The sequence below is a fragment of the Pleuronectes platessa genome, chromosome 5 (genome assembly GCF_947347685.1).
Source record: "Pleuronectes platessa chromosome 5, fPlePla1.1, whole genome shotgun sequence".
NCBI classification, from domain to species: domain Eukaryota; kingdom Metazoa; phylum Chordata; class Actinopteri; order Pleuronectiformes; family Pleuronectidae; genus Pleuronectes; species Pleuronectes platessa.
Window position 1 is genome coordinate 8,402,162 of NC_070630.1, and position 22,326 is coordinate 8,424,487.

General features: G+C 42.4%; 1 protein-coding gene across 1 annotated transcript in view; it reads left to right on the plus strand.

The window, feature by feature from the left end:
• The window catches only part of lrfn1 (leucine rich repeat and fibronectin type III domain containing 1), a 50,088-nt gene that overhangs the window by 13,589 nt on the left and 14,173 nt on the right, over positions 1–22,326 (plus strand). Inside the window, exon 2 of the mRNA XM_053423463.1 lies at positions 10,948–11,064. The gene's annotated coding sequence lies outside the window, so the exon portion shown is untranslated. The remainder of the gene's footprint in view (positions 1–10,947; positions 11,065–22,326) is intronic.

Sequence of the window (22,326 nt, forward strand, 5' to 3'; positions counted from 1 at the left end):
AGGTTTCAAATTTAATGGATGAACAACGAAGGGTGGGCGGAGGGAAGAGATGATAGGGCTGTCATGTATTTGAAAGAAAACCGAAAATGCTTAATTCCCTATATCTGCTGAGGAGGCTGAATAAAACTTGTTTTTCTGAAGACAGCTCGAGCCTGAGTGTGAGATAGTGTTGTTGTGTGAGGTGAAACAGAATTTAAGATGACCGCGGAGTACATGAAAGCCGTCCCCCACTTAAACCCTGTTTAAAGGGAAAGTTCCCTTTGATTGTGGGGTTCAAATCCCTGCCGGGCAGTGAGGTGTTGCTGGTATTTCACTTTTGGGCACACGGCTTCAAATGCGATTAATAGTTAATGTTTTGAGGCTGGAGGTTCTCAGTATTTGTTTTAAGGGGCTGGGGAGTTATTTTTACACTTCCAAGATATTCAGTGAGACTTTGTGGAAAACTCTCTTTTTTTTCATCTTAAGGTCTTTTATTGAAAAGTTTGAGCTCATGCAGGATTCTGCAGGATGCACAAGTCAGGCAGGAGTTTATTTACCTAAATGTAATATGAACACATTTAAAAGTCAGCAGGTGAATGTATAGAAGCTATTTCTGTCCTGTTATGAACTGAAAAATTGAGGTTCAGGCAAACACTGAAGAAAAAACTAAACCCTTTCTCTCAATACGATTGAGCTTTCTGAGGTCAGGGTGGATGGGGGGGGTCGACTATGTGAGGACTTAAGAGCCTGCAGTGCTTAATTTGGCATCAAATGCTCTTATTTTGTATAAAGATTGTGTTTTAGTTAAAGTTACTACTGCAAGTGCCTAACAAAGAAAATGAATAGTGCTGGAGTTGAAACAAGAAGAAACACAAAGGGGGAGGTTTGTATGAAAAAAATGGGCACAATAGAAGACACCAGATTAAACCAGATTAAAGATAACGAGATGATAGTTTCTCAGATGAATTTACAAAACTACTATGCTCTGTATTATTTCTCAAGACTTAAGAGTTTGCGGCCATGCTAGTGGCTCTATGAGGCTAATAACAGTGCTTTGAGCTCAAGGCTAACCCCAGCATGCTAACGCTCACAATGATGATGTTAACGTGCTAATGACAAGCAGATGATGCTCAGTGTCGTAGTCGAGTCTACAGCGTGTTAATCTATGTTAATTAACTATAAATACGAACTAAATCCGAGGCGGATGGGAATGAGATTACTGAGGCAGGTGTTTCGACTGACAGAACGAATACTCCTCTCTTCACCCTCCACTTCCAGACATGAAGGAGAACCTGTAGCAGCCCTCAGTGGTCATAAAGAACTCTAAAGGTGTCGGGGCTACTGTAAAAAACCTGCTGGACCCGCTCCTGATCCTAATATAAGGTATTTTAATATAAAGGGTCCATTCTAGGGTAAAGAAAACCAGCAGTTTGTATAATTTAGGTGAAACACGCTAACGAAAACCTCACTAGGTTTATTTTATATTCAATTTCTGCCTCAATTTTACACACCGGACCTTTTTGATGTCATTTCAGGATACAGGAAACAAACAGGAGGAAGATCACAACCCATAAGTAATGACAACGTTCCAATGTCACTGCTGCACAGTCTGAATCTCTTTCCCTCTCCAGTGCAATGATAAAGTAAAGCACCCGGGTTGTGTTAGCAGGAGGGAAGCTTTTGTTATTTTCTGATCGAGTCGAAATCATGTTGGTTTTGAAGCCTCTCAAATCCCAGAGTTCTCTCCATCGAGTGAATTTCTCCTTCACCTTCTTAACCTCCTCCGACAACAGGGCTCTCTCCAAACAGTCACTGTGTTTGTTCCATCGGCTGCCACTTCCACTATCTGGGGAAACGAGTTCTCCTCTCTTCCTGTTGTAGTTCAGCACTCTAAATCGAGGGTTCGTTTCCCCAGGAGGTTTCGTACCCGGTGGCATCAAGGTTCATAGCGAGCTAATCCAAAAGCAGATGGTGTCATTTGTAGAGTCAATTGTCAACGGGAATTCAATTCTGCAACTTAAACATTTACCTCTTGATAATAAGAAGTTGTCTTTTGCCACTTTAAACATCACCGATGCACAAAAACAGCACATCTCATTTTCTGTAGCTAATGTGTTACACAGTGTTCTTGTAGTGCTGCTATGTTTATTTAATTTGTGTTACAAGAAAGCGACTAAGGAAAAATAAACTAAATGAATTTTTGGGGATTCTGCACCAGCGAGAGCGAACCGAGGAAATCAGATCTCCTCCCCGTAATCTTCTTTTGACATATTGCAAACGATATCATCAACGCTCTCCCTTCCTGTTTGGTCTCTTCATCCCGACGTGCCTCGACAGACAAATCCTGCCACGGTTTTGCAATGAATTCAAGAACGAAACACGATATCACAAAAGCCTGAGTATTTACCAGCCTGGAGAGAATTGGGATGTTTTCACGAGGGGAAGGAAATGAAGAGTTCTTGTTTTTTTTTTTCAACCTGTTTTGTTGATGACTGCTGCACCGCCACCTCCACAACCTGTCAAAGTGACAGCTCTGGCAGCGCTCGGGCCCAACGCTGACATTATTTGGAGATGGTAAATAAGGAAGAAATATCTGGCGACTAAGAATGATTCATAGTTAGTCCCAGCTCCTGTTTCCAGACGACTTGTCACATTCATTTAGCAAATTACGCTCGTGCTCGGGGGCTCTGCAAAATGGTTTGTCCCTCCCACCTTATTGGAGGAGAGGGCGTAGTAAGAATAATAAAAGCTGTTTTCTCTCCCCAGCTTTAAAAACTGTTGACTGAGAATCCCCCAGAATTATTGATCCCTAGTGAAGGGATTATGCAGCAAAGGTGCCAATACTTTTATTGCACATTTTTCTGGGGTATATAATTAATTGTTAAAAATTTCAACCAGCTCCAGGCAGCTCCATTACTCCCTCATAACCCCTGCTTAGAGGCTTGTATGTACCACGATATGCTAATACTTGTCGTGCTAAGCCCTTGTAATCTTCATGCTTGAATTTGTGAACAGAGAACCAAGTCTTTTCCATATACTGTAAATAGTGATGGCGTCTTATAGCTGTGTGTGTGTGTGTGTGTGTGTGTGTGTGTGTGTGTGTGTGTGTGTGTGTGTGTGTGTGTGTGTGTGTGTGTGTGTGTGTTTAAATTATCCCAAAGAGCAAGAAAGTGTGATGGTGCAGCACAGATGTGCAAGATGAATGCGACTGAATTATTAGGGATTAAGGTAAGATTCATATGCATAACTCCCCCCCCTGTATATTACATTTTTTTCCTGGCGACTGCAGTCCATATGCGTATGTGTTTGTCAGTGAACCATGAAATCACTTGGTTTTCATGAAGTCGATTTGCATTTTCAGGTTAAAGCTCAGTGGGGCAGTGGAGGCAGCTGTAAAACCTTGATTTGCTGCATCAAACCAGGCTTTTCTTATTATAGCGGCACAAAATCATCAAAGTGTTATTATTGCTGATGTGATGCCACGTGCTAATGGCATTAGACACCACCTCTCACTGTTCTTTAACAAATACAGGGTGATCTAAATTTGGAGCGTTCCTCGTCGTGAGCTGTTTGGCCTTCTCTGTTTGCGACATTTAATGAAGTGAGATATTCACCCAAGCAGGTCACGAACCCAACACAGCTAAAATAATAGAACAAAACTTTAGATTAATTATTGTTTTGGGTTTTTAATAATAGCTGCTTGAGTGGTGGGAGCCCTTGTTTGTCATTCATATTAATCTTGTCATGTCAGCTCACAGCCACATGAAGATTCAACTACTATTCATTCATTTAAACCCGGGTAATAAATCCTCCTGTTGACGTGACATGAACATGTCAGCCCCCCCCCCCCCCCCCCGAAGATTTTCACAAACTGCACTGTGCAGACTGGTGCCAGTCACAAAACCCGTGCACGTCGCAGGGAGATGTACAGACCCGCCTGTGGAAGGATTATGTGTGTAATTGGTGGAACTGCATTGCAAAACAGTCCTTTGGGAATTGGGGGAATGTAAAAAAATCTAATCCCAGTGCGCAATTTGTTCTCCTGGGAAAATATAGCTTGAGTTTGATCCAACAACACTGAGACTCACAGGAGATGGATCTGCTGGCACACGAGCCTGTCTTTTAAAAGAGTAATTCACACCCCACAATAATGCTTTATACTACTTTTTACACATTAGAGGTATTTCCTCTAATGTGTAAACATTGCCAGTGAAAATTATATGATGTGTTTAAAAACCATAACAAATGCAAGTTAGTGAGCCTTTTGTTGGTGTTGTTGTGTTACTCAACTATTTAAATGGTTGAAATTAAAGTTAGTGTTTTTTTGAGTTACTGTAGAATTTGTGTAAAAAGATATATTTTACTTTATAAGCTGAATGAAAAACTTCAACTCGCTGCAATCTGTGGTTAAATGATTCATAACTAGCCAGTTGCTTTGGATTAATATCACATTAGGATGTTTGATGTGTAGTAAGCTCTGACCTACTATGAGGCTTTACAAGCTTTTGGCTGATCATATCTCTAAATCATGTCCACTACTTCCCCCAAAAGTATTTGAGTGTAACTGGAGCCCAAAACGATCTTAGAGACATTTCACAGAGCCATTTGCACAAAACCACTGAGATCTTTCTACTTTTACCCAAATAGCACTGCTTTATATCTCCTGTTCTGTCCTTTTTTAATAACTTGGATGGCAGAGTTTTTTCTCCATTATTTCCCACGGATTCTGTCTGAAGTGAAAACATTAATCAATTAAACGATTAGTCAATTCAAACACTTATCCTGGCAGCGCGGCTGTGGTGATGGCAGTATTAGTCTGTTGGCTCCATCATTTTGAACCAGACTGAATTGTGTTACCAAACTATTGGTTGGATTGACATGAATGTTTGTGGAATCTTTTTTTGTCAATCCAGACAACGAAGCCTCACGATTCTTGATGATCTCTGATTTTTCTTTGAGCCACACAAACAAAAGCTGTTAGGTGGATTGCCTTGATATCTGGTGCACGTGTTCATGATGCTTCTGAATTTTAGTTATAATTACCTCTAGAACCATCTTCAAGTTAAAATGCCCCTTTGTATAATACTTTGTTTTATGACAAAGTAACATGTTGTTAATTTACGCATTATTTGAACTTCTGTAATTATAAAAATAAAGATAAGGACATTCTAAGTCTGTAATTCCTGCGAACAATAAATAAATGTTTAATAAATGACAATTCAATGTATCATAGCGATAATCATATATGTTGTATTTGGTACAAATACTTATTTAATGGGACACTAGTCTATAAATAGTAGATAATGTATCGACGTATTGTCTTTATTTACAATAAAATATTTCCAGTGAATAACCTCAAGCGAACCCGTGCTGGTATTCGTCTAATGTTAGTGCTGTTGTTAGAAAGAACTGATCAGAACATAAATAATTAATGAGCTTAATAATTGATTAGGAAGTGGTACAGAAATAGCAGAATCAATGATTATTATTATATTTAATCAGACAGCCTCTCAACGATTAAAATCCCTTTTTCTAAAATAGATATGAGAACAAAGGTTTTCACAAAAACACAATCAACGAAACAAAGGGATCACAATTACACAACGCAAGGAACTAAGAGGAGAGGAATGAGGAAAAAAACATATTTTCATAATCAAAACACATCAGATAATACAGCTTTAAAACCTCCAGGGAAAGTGGAAGACTCCAGTTCGAGTTTAGTTCGCAGTTCATTCCATTTTAATGGTGCATAGCCTGAAACCAGCTCTGCCAACATTAGTGCGTGCATGAGGGATATGTAAGGTTAAGTAGTTACTGGATCATTTTCTGTAGATATGAGCTTTAAATGAGAGAAGCGATATGAGGAAGTCTGGAAGCTGCAACGGGAGAGATGGTTATTTCATCTCCACTGTAGGGAGATCCAGCCCACTGTGTGATACAGAGAGCACTGATGAGTTATAGGTTTTAAGTTGAATACGAATCTTGAATTATAGTGTCAGACTAACTAGTGAAGTTTTCGTTGGATTCTTCAGCAATATGGATGATATTAAAAAGATTTCTTAATGGCACCTCACTTGAGGAGGTGGAGAAAACCATTTTTGTATTTTGTATTTGTTACATGTTAATTGGTTATTAGAGGAAGAGCAAAGTTATGCATAATTACCATACATAATGGAAAGGGAACATTGGAGTGGAATAGTCTTTATTTGCTCGTTATATTGAATGCTATTGTAAAACGCAGTGTTTTATAATTTCAAAGGTGGAACAGTGGAGTGACACACTTCTTTTTCACTCACATTTAAACACAGCTTTTCACATAAACTGATTTTTTATTGGGTAGCAGCGTGTGTTGTCTGTGCGCATCTTTTACCCTCGGCTGCTTCTATCTTGTGATGTTATGAGTAATGTTTTAATAGTTGCATTATTATCAAGCTGAGTCGGTTTTAAGGACCTTGGGGAGAAAAGCTGCCTCAAGGCTGAAGCTGATGGGGATCCTGATAAAGTGAAATGATAACAAACGCTCAACTAAATTTCCTCACCTCACCATGACAACTGAGTCAACTCTCTTCGCATGTGAAGGCCACACGGAGCGGCTGCAAGTGGACCTTCATGTTTTTTATGATTGTAGATCATTGAACGCTGCCTGGGAATGATTAGTATGTGTGTAAACAGTTAATGGGATATTAACAGGATTTGTTTTTATGTGTAATCATAAATCACCATTAAGTAGGGCTACAGCTGTGTTATCATCCGTGCATACATAGATTAATAAAGGAGAAGTTATAAATGTTGACAGAAGATATAATAATGATAACATAAGGGATTGTATTACAATGGGATCATTTGTAGTACAAACAGCGCATTCAGTGTTTATATACTACTTTTAAAAGCTGGATTAGAGTTAATGGTGACTATTTGTATTATATCTTTTTAAATTGAATATCTTTGTATACTGGTATATTGTCGGTCGTTGTGAATAAATATTTTTGGGCTCCGCGGGTATATTCCTCTGTTTTCGGACATTTTACAGACTGAAATATTGCTGTATAAATTAAATTAATTGGCAGACGAGTCACAAGCTGCAGAATTCGCTTTCAATGAACTGCACTGTAAATTTCCAATCACAATGTAATCACTGGATTCGAGGATCAGCCAGCGTAAGCAAAAACTAACTCTATGTCCAGACCTTAAATCAAACCCATGCTGGTGTTATTTCGAGGAAGAATTTCCCGTGTGCACCTCAATGCATTACAGATGACCCGAGCACGTGATCCTGATCCATCGCTCTTGTCTGCTGGACCCGGCCTTAATTAACGCTGAGAGAGGGGTTTTTTGTGATCCTGACCTGCTTATTTAGGTCCTTCACTTGGTAACCTTGTCCTCTATAGCAGCAGCACATTCTTGAGTATCGATCGGCTGAGGGACACACACGCAAGCAAACAACACACACACACACACACACAGAAACACACACCCTGCATCTGTTCTTGACCTCTAAGGCCGAAGGTTTGTAGACGTTAATAAAAAGCTAATTATTCAATCAAACGGCTTCTGCCAACAGTTTTCTGTGAGACTGTTTTATCTCATTTGGAGTACAGCGCTCGGTTCAGTCGGAGTCAGGCCGGTGGGACGGCGGTGTTCATTAGAGTCTGATGGTGTTTCAGATTAGCAGAAATGGCCCAAGACAGAAACAGCTGCTCGTCCTTGATAATCATCTCACTTCTGTGGGTTTGTCCCCAGATGACTCTGAGAATTTCTGCAGAAAACAGGAATATATCAGAGGGATTTAAACACACTGTGTCTACGCATACAGTGTCTTCAATATGCTGGCAGTCGGGGGCCTTTGCTGTTCATGCACACCTAGTTAGATTTAATTAGTCTTTGACTGAGGCAACACAGGTTCTGAAAGGCCATGAATGCCTGAAATGCTATGATTGATATCTGGCCATATAGTGTTTGTGATCCTGTTGGTAAATAAAGTCATTAATCAAAGTGCTGACGTGAGGAGGAAATTACAGTAAAGCCCGGGAAAGGGGGGGAAAAGCTCTAGTGTTTAGTTTCACCGATCTGCTGAGGATGAGGTTGACCTCACAGTTATGACAAGTATCAGGCTACTCTACACCTCTGAAGAGAATCGACGTTTCCTCAACGAGTGGCTCTGTCAGTCCACTGCTGAGTCATGATGACATTGAGAATGTCCTTTTTAATAAGCGTGTTTCAGCAGCGGCTGCTTTATTACTCGTCTTCATCTCAGGCACAGCAGTCGCTATAGATACGGAAAAGAGGAACTCGTTAAAGAAAAAATGTAATTCTGACCCAAACCTTTACTGCAGTCATTTGAAAATAATGAAAGTGTGTGTGTTAAATACACCGAACCCTCCTCACAAGGCTGTGGTTGAATTAATTTCCCACACTGCTGTCGTCTTTACACCCTGAGGCTCCTTGCTTACCTGCCAGTAAGCTCAGGAAATCCCATCACCTCTGTCGATATCTGGGAAATGGTGCACAAAGAAAGGCGACTTTCTTCAATATGAATGCATTCGCTCAGATCTATAATTGATTGGAGCTATGAGGCGTGCTTTTGCCTTGTCTCCCTAGATGGACAGCAGGATCAGATGTAATGAGATGCCTGAAGGTTTTTGCAGAGGTTTCCTGAACTGCTTTTACAGAACTGCATGAAAAGAAAAGGATCCTCCCTCTCCTTCAGCCAGCAGGGAGACAAATCTGACAACGTTTTCTTAATATGTAATTTGTATTTTAAATGCGTCGTCAAAAAGTCCAAATTATATGACATCTTACAAAAATAAATCATCTTCACTCTACTCCGCTTATCCTGCTACTTGCTGTAGGCAGAGGAAATCTTTAATTCATAATCATACATCATTCTTATAAAATCATATTTATTCACTCAGCAATCTCATTGGTATATATATGAATATATGAAGATGATGCTTTCACTGCAGAAGCATTCGACTGTTTATGTTCAAAGTCTATTTGTAGCTCCACGAAATATCTATCGAGCGTTGTTCATTTCAAGAAAAACTTGTTCATTATAAAGGTGAAAAATCAAGGTTACGGTTGTTTTGCTATGAAAGAGCTTAAAAAGAAAAGTTTCTCATCATTCCAGCATCTGTCTGGCCTTATGTTCCTTTATGCTGCACATACCAAGACGTCTCTGTGTGAATTGACAGAATATAACTTTGGTGAGTTAAAAAAGAGAAGCCTCAGCCGCCCCTGTTGTCAAACCACAGTATTCCAAGTAACAAAGCCGGCAGCAGTGGAGGCTGTCTGTCTCCCTAACAACTGTCTTTGTCTCGCTCAGATAGGAAGGAATCACAGTGATAGATAATGACTTGACGGAGAACGTCCTTCGGCCAAGGTTGCCCTGGCACTGAGGATTTTAGTTTCTGTCTATTTTCACTTCACAGAGGGACCAGGAGGGGAAAGCAAAAGGGAGAAATGGAGAGGTAGAGTCTTGTGGCTGGGAGAACAAAATGGAGCAAGGTAGTAGGGTGTTTGATAGAGTGAACAGGAGCCATGTTGGAGATTAAGTGAGAACGGCTTGTCCTGGGCTGACACCCGACGTATCACACAAGGCCAGGTGACGATGCGACGCTTGGAAATGAAGATAAGAATGAAAAATCCCTTGTTGGACCAGTCGGGTCGCGTAAAGGGCTTTTTGTTTGAAAGAAATTCAAAACGTCATGCACCTCCCTCCCAGTGGCGGCTCACTATCACATCCCCGTCACACAGCTCACTGTCACTCTGACTGCCGCACACACACACACACACACACACACACACACACACACACACACACACAAGTGGAGGCCCTGGAATGATCAACCCTGGAATTTGTGACACTTACAATCTCACTTTGTTTCTCTCCCTCATTTCTTAAACTCTGACATGGCGGCAGCGACTCAAGCCCGGGATGATTGAGATGACGTCTCAAAAAGGCAAAAAGCTTGCATCATAAATACTTCATCAGCTGGATGAAAAGCGGAAGGTGACAAGCCTGAAGTCCCTCTCTGAATACAAATTGATGTACAGTCGAGCTGGAGGAGGAACCTGAGTGGAGAATTCTGTTTTTTAATGCATGAAGGCTCTCTGCAGACAAATGCGAGAGATATGGTAATCTCTCTCTCTCCCTCTCTCCTTCTCTCCCTCTCTCCCCCTCTCTCTCTCTCTCTCTCTCTCTCTCTCTCTCTCTCCCGGATTGTGTGCTGCTGCACTGCAGGCAGAGCTGAGACATGTCAATGAGCTTTTTTTTCATTTTTTTCGGGGACAAGTCAGACACTGAGGGCCCGTGACCTTGGCAGTCACCTCTGTCCGGTATGAGGGGGAGAAAAGAAACGGTTGCTGTAAAAAATAGTCCAGTGATTCCTCATCTTCATCCATCTTCATCAGTTGGTGCAAAAACCACATGTTAAAGTTTGCAGTAATTATTTGGCTGCATTAATCACCTTACTTTCTCCCACACAAACTCCCGTCGCGAGCAGGAGACTCCCCAGTTCTTTGTTTTGCACGGATAAATTCCAAAGCCGTGTCAAAACATGATTAATTTTTCATTACGCTCCCCTTTACACTTTGTTCTTCTTCTTTAGCTACAATGATGCAGTGAAATATTAATGACAGGACACACATTCATAGTCAGGGTATCTCCAGCACTGTTTTTCTGGGGCCTCTCCTGCTGCTCGTGCTTCTTTCCTGTTGTTTCATAATCAGATCAGCGTACATATCTCACCCAAAGCTGCCAAGTGGAAATGAGATTATGAATGTATGACTGCTTTTCCGTCGGCTGAGGAATGTTGCCTGCATCCTCCTAGAGTCCTGACTCGAAGCAGATGATAAACAATCCGGAGATGTGTTTTGAAACCACCAGACTCCTGGCAGCTCTTTCAGCGCAGTATGCTAACTTGGGTCCCAGGCCCGATGAGAAGGCTAAACATGTTTTTCTCCTCACAGGTGCTGTATTTCCTGTGACACCCACGGGAGTCACCTGCCTCAGCATTGAACCTCTCGCCGCCAGCTGAACAGTATGCTGATGTGAAACCAGCGATGGAGACCAGGGCTTGAGATCCGGTGAGTGTGTTGTATTTTCCCCAGCGCTGCACGGTGAGCGCGAGCGGCTGCAGCTCCGCCTTCAGCTGGGGCGACTCTGCTGAAAAATGTTGCGTTAGCAGTGGTGCCTCAGCAGATTGGAGACGCAGTTCTGTGCAGATCCCCGGTGGGAATTCATTACAGGAAAGACAATGAAACTACAGGTGCAGAAACAGAACTGGGTCAAATTCTTTCTACAATTTCTTCTTTTCAGCTGTGTTTCTTTTCCGCACACACCGTTTAAACAGCCATATGGGTGGAGTTTGTTTAATCCTTATCAGCTTTGTTGGCCAGGTATGTTCAGACATGGAGGGAAGTTGGCACAGGTTGTGAGTGGCTGCCTTCAAACACTTCTGTCAACAAGCGTATGGATGCAAATCATACATGCATCTACACAAAGCATAAATCAAAACAGAGATAAGCAAACGTTAACATATGGCTGTTGAACACGTTGAACACACACAGGGAGCCTCCGTCAGAAATAATAGAGATATATACAGAAACAGCAATGCACAACAGCACGTAATGTCTGCAGGGTTATAGAGTGTGTGGGAGTGTGTCTCTTTATATTCGAACAGTGTGTTGATTTTCGACAGACTATTGAGCCTGCTTTGACGATTTCGAGGTTATCAGAACAAATCTTACATAAAACAGATCTTTTAGAATCACAGAGTTAAGGTGCTGGGACTGTTTTAGATTCTGATAAAACATTTGCGTTCACACCGTAGACTGTTTATAAAGATGCACCACACTTCCTCCCACCATTCAGAAATCAAGCTAAAATCAAGCCGTAGCGATCAAGGGACGGAGCCGCGCAATCGAGGTCTCGCTGATACACACGCCTGTCAATCGTGAGTCAGCCTCAGCTGTCAATCATGGAAGTCTCACCTTGTTTTTATAGAATCAAATAAGTAATTAAACCCAAACTTACTGGAAAATGAGCAATTGAACATGAATCAGTGTGATAAAAAAATACCTCAAATGAAAGAAGCAGGAAAATGTCTTCAGCATGTTCAACACGTCTTAGTTTGACTCGTGTCTCATCACTAAAACAGTGGCAGGGTTCGTGTCCATTACTGTGACCAGCCACCAGGTAGCGATCAAGATTATGGCTTCGCTTTTAGGGAGCTGCCATTTCGTGCAGAGGCAGGAAGTGACGTATTAACTCCACTGCAGAGATCACCTGATTCTCTTTACAACACACAGACACCGTCGTCAGCTCTTATCACCACAAGCCTTCATGACATTTTCATCGGTGGGATATTTCTTTTCTTTTTGTTGTTTTGTATTTTACGTCTGTCTTGGTTACAAGCGTCATTAACCTGAAAGCAGCTATAGTGCACAGCCTCCGTCCGGGTATCAAACCCCTGCACCACCTCTCTGCGGCTCACTGAACACAGAAGAAGCACGGGGAGGTGTGCCTCTCGCTCTCAGGGCATTGGAGAGAGCAGCTGAGGGTTTGTCCAAAGTCACCAGATTTGTCAGTAGGTGCTTTTAGAGAAAAGGAGTCACTAAAGGAGTCTGACCCTGAAAACTGTTTGTTCAGATTCATGGTGAAAGAGAGATGGCTAATGGGGACACTCCCAAAACGATTCTGGTAGTCCGGTCCTGCAGAACTCAGCCGACCAATAACGATGAACTAAACTCAACTCAACTCAGTGGATCCCTCTGGGATGTATAATGAACTATATGCAGATGAAATGGTCCTGCAGACTACTTCCAACCCCCACCAGTGACTTAAGGGAACAGAGATCTGTCTACACTGAAAGGGAAGACTCTGGGCAAAATAAGGCCACGATGCTCTCCCTCCTCCACCACTCGTTACTGCACGTTAAAGTTATTGCTTTGAGCCTGTCGTCATTTTCATCATCTCTTCTACTTTGTCATCGTTACAGGGAGAAGATACTGTCGAGAGATTTCATCAAGTAAAATGCCTAATGACGCACCTCTGTGCTTTTGGGGCTCACGGCGCTCTGTAGAACCTACCAGTGTAGAGCCGGGTCCGAGGTGTAGTTTCACTGGCTCACTTTCCTGAAGTTGGGAGGTGCACGAGTCCTGATCTTCTCGGTTCTCGTCCTGTCGGATATGTTCGCCGCTCTTTGATTAATTACTCTCTTTCCTAGACCACTTAACAAAGTTTGCCAAGTGTTTCCGATGATGTGACCCATGTGTGATACAAAACGCTTCTCTCCACCGACTGCATCTCTAACTAACCTGAAAGGAGCCATAAAACACTCCCCCCCCGAAACACTGCAGCAACACATGAACACAGTTTCGTGTTTTAAATAGTACATCATATAGCACAAAACTATTAATTAAAAACCCGGTACACGAGAGGACAGAGTTAATGATCCGTGCTCTGTCTTCAGAGAGCAGTCAGCCGAGAATAATTGTGTGCATCTGAAGTGCAGTAGGTACCTGTATCCCCCAAACATCTGTCTTGGGTGCTCAGAGCAGGTTTGAATCTCCGAAAATGTCACCGCTCCGCATCTAAGCACTATATCGTATTCAGCACGCAGCCTGTAAGTGTACACTGCTGAGGGCGTAGTTTTCGGGAAAGGGCCGGATAATTCCCCTGGGCAGGGTTCAGTAAGGGAGGCTGTGGGAGGTGGGGTTATTTTGCCCACCTCTGACCCTCTGTGGTCACACCCCTGTGGTTTCTGCAGCCAGGGGGGAATCACTCAGTTCTGAGAACAAAGAAATATGATGGCTCCCACTTGTCCTCTGCTGGTTCAAAGGGAATGGCAGGGCAATGCTAATTAGCCAGCTTGTGCTACTGCGTGGAACATAACTGCTGTTGCCTTCTGTGTGTGTCCCCCCCCTCCCTCCTCCTCCTCCTCATCGTGGGTCTAACAAGCAGCATCTACACCAGTCATGGACCCTGCATAACTCTGCATATCTTCTGCACTGTGAGTCACATCGTTCCATTTCTGTCCTAAAAAAGACAAATAATTCCCGTAGTTAAATGAATCCGTTCTAAGAGAACTGACTTCACCAATCTCATCAAATCAGAGCAATTTGAGTTTGGGAAAGTACGGCAATTTCGGCCCATATGTATTCATCCTGCAGCCTTGCCCAGCTGTTCCTTTGAGTGTAGTTTAATCCTGGTTGTCAAGTTTGAGGGCGATAAGAGGCGTAACAACAGGATTCCCCACTAGTTCATCTGGGATCGCACAAAATAATGGTACGACAAGTGAAAAAATGGCCGTTCGTAAGTACGCAGTGAATACATGTTTCTAATCGGGGATCGAGGGGAGAGTGAGGAGGAGGTCAAGCTATTACCCTCGCATATTCCAGATTCCAGTGGCGGCGCTGTGCTCGCCTGCCTCCCCTCCGCTGTCTCAGGCTCTGCTCCTCTTGTCAAAGTGATTGTAAGGAGTCTTGCAGTCAGTGTTTCCTGGAATACCAAGTGTGTTGGAGGCAGTGACGGGTGGTGTGGGGCAGCGGCTCAGGGCTTTCTTGAGGTTCACGTCACACATGTGAGCCCTGTGCAGAACTCCGTGCCCGATTCTGTCGCTCTAATCAGCCCCAGAAACGAGCTGCACCAGCCACGTCATCTGCACGGCTGTGACAGTTGTTGGTTCTTTTTGTGAATTTGAAATGGCGTAGCTGAGGCTATATTTCAAATAATAGTGGTAAAATCAAAACACACCTTTGTGCGTGCGAGCACAAGTCAGATACAATAGATGCTTCGCTTCAGGGGAGTCGTGCTCTGCGTCTGGCTGCCCTCTCTCTCTCTCTCTCTCTCCCTCTCTCTCTCCTCTCTCTCTCTCTCTCTCTCTCTCTCTCTCTCTCTCTCTCTCTCTCTCTCTTTCCCTCTCCCTCAGTCAGATCCCTTTCCGTCAGTGCAGATGCTCTCAGGGTTGGAAAGACATTGAAGACTGAGTCACTTAAACAGCCACATCTTGACACGCAGCTGACTCACACTCAGTTATTTTCCTCATAAATCATATTCTTTTGTGCAGTTTGTTGTTGTTGTGTGTGCGCGAGGAGGGAGGCTGATGTTTGAGCTTCGCTGAGCCTCATATGTTTCACCCGGAGCTTCCTGATTTGCAGCATGCGCGATAAAAACTGCCCAGGTATGTTTAATGACACATGGAGGTGGAGACTTGTTTCATAAGTGTCCTCATTAGTTACAGGGAACAGAACTGAGTTTAAGAATCCATTTACATTAATGGGCAAGAGTTGCACTGTTTGTGAGCGTAAATAAAGCTTCTCTCCCACAGCAGCGAAACAGAGAACCTCAGATCTGTGTTGTCGTGCGTTTGTAAAGCCTGGAGCTCACTCATTCAAAAATAAAAAGGTGCATTACATTTCCGTGTAACTTTTACCGCAGTGCTGAGAGGCTCTTAACCTAAAAAGGGATCCGTAACCACAGACTATTCATATTTTTCTGCTCATACATTTCTTCCCTGTAAATTTATCATTTCATTCACTTTGGCAGAAGTCAGCAGGGCATTGGAAATTACAGAGCAGGACAAACAGAGACAGAAGTTAGTGAACAGAAGAGACGGAGGACAGAAGTTCATCAACACAGACGGATGCATGCTCAACTAATTCAGCACTGAAATTAAATGGTTCTCCCTGAGGCGACACCAAACCTGCAGTATATTTACACTAGGCTTACACTGATCACACTTTGTTGTGTATATTTTATGAATATTGTATGGCTGTTGTATGTTTGGACTCATGAGGATCATTTGAGAAGCAAGTGTGGACTCGGTGGAGTTTAGTTAATGAATAATATATTCCGCTTTTTCAAGAGATTCAAAGCTTTTCTCCCAATGTGGTAAATACAATTCCCATTGAATTATGTTATGATCTTTAAGGCAAATAAAAAAGGGGTGTTTATTTAAAGTGATATTTTTAAATAAATACCATAGCTCAGGGGTAAGGGCTTTACCTCTTGCTGTGCAGGGAAACATGCAGAAACGCACCTACTGTGCTTCCTTTCCCTCTACTTCATCTCACTACATGTGAACCTCTGAGCATCTTTCCCCAAGTCTCATGATATAAAGTGGCCATCTGTGCATTGGTCGTAACAAGGCCGTGACAGGAGCCCCCTTCCCTTCATATCATTTACCGAACACAGAGCATGGGAGGAGGCTGCATGATAGTGGCAGACCAGGAGCTGGTTATGAGCCACAGCTCCTCCATTGTCTAGCGGGCTGAGGAAAGAGTGGGAGCCCCTAAAGAGGCCTGGCAGAGTCCCCGCTTCCATCTGCCCGCACGCCTCACCATGGAGCCCAGCTCGCACCACTTGAGATTATACTCACGTCCAAGCTGTTACTGTAATTTGCACTGGCTCATAGTCAGAGAAGAGTGAGGAGTGGGAGGAGCTGCACATGAGGCTGGGATGTAATAAGTGGTCCTGGCAACACAATGAGCTTGCCTGGGTCTAATGGACAAGCCACATGGGCAGAGCTATATTAAAGTGCAATAATGTCAGTGAGCCGGTTCCCTAGATGTCCAAGATTATGGTCTGTGTTAGTGTCTGGACTATATTATAGATAGGTAGTGTTTGAATTGTGTGTGCTTTATAGATACATTATTCTCAGGCCCTTCTCCCTAACTGTCAGTTACAATACATGAAATAAAATCTAATGTTGGCCGTTCCCAAAAAAGAACATACTATTTGTTTGGTATTCCACTAATTAGCCAGGGATCTATTCTTTTCTTTGAATCCATTTCCTGAATGAATGCTCACCTGGAGGAAACCCACGCAAACACTGAGTAAATAAAGAAAGTGTACAGAAATGGGCCGGGGCTGAGGATGAAACCAAAAGACATAAACACATGAGCTCCAGCGCTGCCCTCTCTTTTTCAGATCAAACATCAAACCTGGGCACGGATTCTAAAATCTCTAAGAATTTATTCAAATGCAAAGCAGCAGTTTTATTTACAAACAATTTTCTTCCCTGAACAGACGTGTGCAGTGAATACGGCAGCCGCCGCAGCAGAAGCCGTTTTGGGAGAAGCTGAAAATGTGGAAACTGCTTGATCTGTGATTCCGAGTTAAATTCACATTTTACACATTGAAATGGGAAAAACAAACAAAAAAAGCTATTTCAGCTCAATCCCACTGAATTCTCTCTGGTGTCATTTTCCAGGCGCTACTTTTTTCCTGAGTTGATTGCATTTGGCCAGAAATTTGGTTCAGCGCCGAATTCATCAAATTTACTAATTAACTATGTCCGGAAACTAAATAAGCACAATGGACCCATGGTCTTCTTCTTCCTTCTGTCCATTAACACTGGCCGGTATGATTCTTCTAATCTTATTCAATTTGCCATGTTTGAAAGACATCGACAACTTAACACTGACTTTCCATAGTTGAGTAAAGGTTTAACGGTTTTATTCACAGGATAGAATTCAGTTGTATTAACTTTGTGCTCAGCACAGCTCCGAAAATTATAGATAAGTATAGGACTGAAAGGAAAGAGCTAAATGTGTCTTTCTCAAATAACAGGCCTGACAGGTTTGTGATTAGAGACTCTCAAAGTGCGGCATGAGCTCATCTGCAGTCGTTCTAAACATTTCATTGATATAATTACTAATTATACAGATATGTCATGGTTTAAAGCCATTGACCCCATTTCTCTAAACAGCTATGACTGGAGGTAGAAATGGCAAGTAAAGATCTAATTCACCGGAGGAATCATTCATATCAGTGCTTTTCAAACACGACTTCTATTTAAACACAGCAGGTCAAACGTGTCCACTTTGAAATATAAAACGGAGGCTCGGGTCTTTTCATTTTTATTTCCTAACATGATGGGATATTTAATGATGAATTGTTATCATGGTTATACAGACCTATTTGTTTGATTAAGCTGCAAACTGTTAAGTCCCCCTCCAGTGAGTGGTTTATGGTCACATGGTCCCATGTCCCCCTTGTACCTTTAATGATGAATTCTATATATAATTTGAAATAAGCAGTTAGAGCCATGTTTGAGTATTTCCAAGTTAAAACTGCAGTAGACAAATGGCACTGTGAACAGATTAGGGCAGCCGGGGTTTGTGATGTCACAAACCCACGAAACCAATCCGAGCTGTGAGGGTGTGGAGACGGGGAGTAGGGGCGGGGCTGTAGTAGCATACTCATGTGCTCTCAGTGATATAAAAATCTCTATGCTTTTTATGTATGTAATTGAATAAATGTAGTTATTAGCACACAGCTTTAACTTGAATGCAGTTCAAACAAGTCTGGATTGCCAACTATAGGCAAAGCTGGCAGCGGCTCCTCCAGGGGGCCACAACCCCCAGAGACCATGTGTGTGGTAGTAACTTCTATTACTGTCCTTTGACTTTTTGGTGCTTTGATAATTTTTTCTAATTAGTTTGATAAAAAACCTCAGAAGTGATGTAAAAACAGGAACGTAAAGCGGCTCCTAACATATCACGAGGCCCTACTGCAGATGATACTGTGCTTTCATGTGGTATTTAATCAAATAATCCCTAAACTATCGGAAACCACTGAAAACTTCCATCACACTGGCAGGGGGCCGGTGTGATGGACGTTCTCTGGGAGCTGGTGAAAGGAAGCCTCAGGCAGCAGCTGATGTCTCGGGCAGTTTAATGTAGACTTGATGCATCAAGGAGACTAGAAGGTGAAAGAATATATCAACGTTAACAGAGTCAAATCTTTGAAGATATCTCACACAGCACTCCAATTTAACTCCCCCCCCTCCTCCCCACCCTGCATCCCCCATTACAACAACAGGTCAATGAAAGGTTGGAACTGCTGTCACTCTCTCTCGCCGCTCTCAGACATCACCTACGGGGTAAAATCTGGAGAATTGGCTCCTGACTTTACCGGCGGTTTGCCTTTCACTCATGCACACAACAGCGGGAGGTTCTCAGCACAGTACAGTTCACAACAGCTTCAAATCCTCTGCATTATTCAGGTGAGCGGTGGCAGCAGCTGGGTGCAGCAGACGGAGGCAGGAAGTGACGTGTTCACTTACAACCCCCCCGAAACCGTCGTCAGCTCTTATCCCCACAAACTCTCTTGACATCTCTGACGTGTATATGACGCCACTTTATTCCCCCCTGAGTCATTTGTTTCCTTTCTGTTTTCCTCATGTTGCGTCTGTCCCGAATACGAAGTGGCATCAATGAATGAGACGGGCTTTTTTCTTCTAATGGTGTTGTACAGATGTAATGTGTGAGGATGGTCAAAAATTCCTTCACAGCCTCTAGTGGCCCACTGTGGGTTATCCTCACACTCCAGTTAAGGATTACATTTAAAAAAAAACATGAAAAATGACACATCATGACACCACATCACCCACTACTAATGTAAAACAAGATCCAGATGATACAGACAACATTTGGTTTGTTTAGTTTTTTCAGTCGTCACAGAGAACAAATGAAGGAACTTGGTAAAAACGCGACTGTAGATAAATCCACACCCTAATGTGCATTTGCTGCTCCACTGCCACTGGGAATGCATTTCCATTGGGAGGTGCTTTTTTTTTTACCCAGAGACCAGATTAGTGCGGCTCAGACAACCTGTAGTGCATATACGAATATAATACCTGACCAAAGTTCTGCCTAAACTGGCTTTTTGCAGGCTTTCCTTGCGAAGTGTGTCAAATTGAAGCTGTGTGGGTCCATTATTCCAGTGAATCACACAAAGTCGTTGCTGCCTCATCCCGCGGCTGTTACTCTCTCTTGTAAGCATTACAGCCTTGAGTGAATTTGGACCTGGTGTCTTTTATATCAATTAGAGCTGTGCATAGTTTTCATTTTTTTCTACAGCAGATTTATTTATGTCTAGACCGTAAAGGTAATAAATCTCAATTGATTTTGTTAATTAAATGATGCTTTAGTCACAAAGGAGAAGGTGCACATTGGATATGTACTTTGTGTTTGACTTACAAAATGATGAATGGGGTCGCGTATACATTCAGTAGGTTATAGGCTATGTTAAACAACACTGAAAGGGCCAGCGTTTTCTCTCAGGTAGTGAAATTATACCTTTCAAGATCTAAAATTTGATTGTCCAATAATTCAGGCATCAGCAGGAATTTGGCTTTTACTGGTGAATGGCACAAAACACAGAAAGTAAGACATACTACATTACCTGGAATAACATTTCAGGAAAATAAAAAATACCGCATATAACAGGAGTAGAAATTTAAAATAAAAATTAAAGGGCCGATCATCTCTGTAACTTTCTGAAACCGACAACACACCCGCGTCATGCTGTGATTTTGATCCGAGTCTGATCGCCCCTCTCTCTTCTACCTTTAATTCCCTGGACAAAACCATTTCCTACTTTTCATGCGAACAATCAAATGCAACACAATAAACGTCTCATAGCAGCGACTGTCTGGAAATGTAGGCCACGTCTCCCTCCTCTCTATGACAACAGGCTTTTCTCTCCGCCTTCAAGTGCAGCCGCTCGTAACGACTATGAACAGGTTTGACATCACATGATATGAGCTAGTTGTGCTCGAGTAAAACATTTTTAGGAGTATATACTGTAGCCCTGCTTGGAACAGCATAGCTTTAAGCTTAAATGCTAATGTCCCCCAATCAGTAAAATATTTCCCAATGGAACAAAAAATCCCATTCTCAATTCATCCTGTAAAACTCTGAGATTTATGTCGCTGAATGGGAGAAGAAATATTGACCTGCTGGTGGCTCTAGATTTAATGTCAGGGAATCACCAGAGACATTAAGATTCATGCTCTGGATGGATTCCCATGAAGTTGCACAGACAATTCAGTAAAACCCCAAAATGTCAACTTAGCTCCGGCACCAGAGGAGGAGAAGCAGGACTAAAGTCATTACCATGCGTCCCCTGGGGATCCTGAATGCCTGCAGAACATTCCAGGCCAAATCCCTCCAAGTATAGCTGTTGAGATATTTATGGTTTTAGAGAGTGTGAAAATCTTTGTTTTTAGAAAATCTAAATCTGCCTTGTTTTGTTATGGTTGATTTAAATTAATTAATTGTTTGTAATTTGATTATATTAGTTTAAAGTCTCCAATGTTTGTCTCGGATATGGTTCCTTTCCATAAGCCGGTCAGTAATCCATCTCCAGTGGTTTTAAGTTCAGCCATTTGATACAGATGCTCTCCACAGTGGATCTGCTCTTCACAAGAGTCCGCTGTGGCAGTGCGGCACATAACAGGAATACATAATACCTTCCAAGGGTACATCCAGAGTGGGATCAATGCTGTATTGGAGCCCAGGGAGGGGGATTTGAAACGTGAAAGTGTGGATTCTTTAGCACAACTGTAACACAAAGTGGCACCACAAGGCACCGATTCAGGCGTCTATTCAGCTCGTCCTCACGGAGCAGGGGCGGCCAGGAGCTGCAATGCCAAGGAAACAGAGGACAAGAATAAAATAAACGAATTTAGTGGATACAATGATATGCCGATGGAGGACAAACAAGCATGCACCAGTGGGGGAATAACACAAGTGTCACCACATGGGAACACACAGGCAACGCAATCGTGCTCCCACAGTGGTTATAATGACCAGTTCCTGTCACTGACCCTTGCTGGATTTCAAAATATATCTAAGAACAGATATAGAAATCATCGTAAGCTGAGTGTCATTGAGAATCACTGTCCGACCTAATACTGTTTGCTCAAGCAACACCTGCTTTTATCGCAGCTTGTTTATCCGTGTGTGTGTGTGTGGTTTTTTTCTTATTTTTTTGACGAATATGCCAACTGTTCTTCAGCGGTCTCCTGGAAGGTGTCAGACAAACAGCTACACGGAGAAAAGAGTAACAGCCCCACCGTGTATTGTCGAGGTATTTGTTGATGTCAGGACATGCTGCCTTCTAGAAGAACTAATTTAGGCTGGGCCCTGAGTTATCTCTATTGTCACTTATAAGCACACATATGTTGATATATTGTACCACATTAGCAGGCTATATTAGTAGAAAGTGTATTTTAATTACCTCTGCCCATGAGGTTCTGTTTCCAGCCCTGAGGTCGGATCCGGGACATTTTGGTCACTTTGTTTAGCATCGCATTTTTCATTAATGAATGCGGTAATTCAAATAAAAGATCTGGATCTAGTGAATTTAAATGTGGTTTCATGAGGGAACTGGCCTCGGCGGAGGTATGCATTCTTCTATGTTGCCCTTCTAGATTTATACCTTTGTGTACTTCCTCTACTCCACCATATTTCAAGGTGAAATATTTTTCCTTTAACTTTTCTACATTTATTTGGCATCTGCAGTTAAAGTTCATTATGCAAATAGCAATACTAATA